Genomic DNA, 1,213 nt, shown 5'->3' on the forward strand with positions numbered 1-1,213 from the left:
GGTTAGAGCAGCAAGATATTTTCCCTCCCTCATTTATTACCTTTTTTAATTGTTTTGCTTCATTTTGTTTTGTTTTCCCCAACTTTTGAGAAGCTGGCTGCCATGACGTGCTGCAGATGCTATGAAAGGAACGCGCGTTCACGTTTGCCCCTGCTTCAGAAGCACGCCCCCGCTCTCCAAGTGATGGTGCCGAACTGGGTCTGCAGGAAGCTCTGTGCCCATATATAGGCATAAAGCTCACAACGACTGATCCTGCTGCACCCAGCACCGAGTTAAGTCCTGAAGCTGCTGTTTTGTTCAAATATTTGGCTATCTAAATTGTTGGCTTTTTGAGGTTTTCCTTAGGTTGATTACCAGTGGTAGCCAATTTAATCTGGAATTAGTCCAAAAGTAAGTATCAGCTAAGAGAATTTATTTTAATCTATTCACCGGTTCATGAGATATTTTGCTAACAGACAAACAGGCTACTGACCCACACTCAGTTTTACATCAGTGTGTGTAAAACCAGCTGAGTTATAGCCAGGATTGGGTATTTTAAGTTGGCTGTGGCAGCCATCTTGAAATGGGTTGACTACAAAAGTAAATTATTTCTAGATGCGGTGATTTTATTAATTAATTTATTTTTCTACAATTTTACATTGAAATATTTCAGAACAAATGTTGCTAACAGACAGACACAGACAGGCACATAATGTCTGTCTTTGCTTTTCAGCAGAAACAAAAACAGCAGTTCCATTTGGAGATGTGAAGATGGGGTCCGGAGGCTGGTGTGATCAGGCTGCAGGCTCAGGGTGGGAAAAGACCGAAGGCAGAGGTGCTGCAGTTGGATGTTTGGAAAAGAGCAGCGGCCTGTGAAATCTGGCATTCCTGATCAACAGAGCTGAAATAATTGCATTGTCCAGTGGAAAAGAGCTCCTCTGCATGAGCCCGTCCATCAGGCTGCCTCAGAGCTGGGGGCATGCAACAGACATCCTGATCCCCAAGTCAGCAGTCACACTGCTGCTTCCATCTGTTACTGAGACTACAACTGCTTCACTGGTCAAAGTGTTCAGGACTTTCAGTTCTTTTCATTTTTTATGTGTAAATGGTAAATAGACTGTACTTATATATCACCTTTGTATCCATCCAGGACACTCAAAGCTCTTCACACTACAATCTGTGTCCTCATTTATCCATTCACACAGCACTCTATTAGGTCTCTACAAAGCTAACA

This window comes from Austrofundulus limnaeus, unplaced genomic scaffold (assembly GCF_001266775.1).
Source record: "Austrofundulus limnaeus strain Quisiro unplaced genomic scaffold, Austrofundulus_limnaeus-1.0 Scaffold659, whole genome shotgun sequence".
In the NCBI taxonomy this organism is placed as follows: Eukaryota; Metazoa; Chordata; class Actinopteri; order Cyprinodontiformes; family Rivulidae; genus Austrofundulus; species Austrofundulus limnaeus.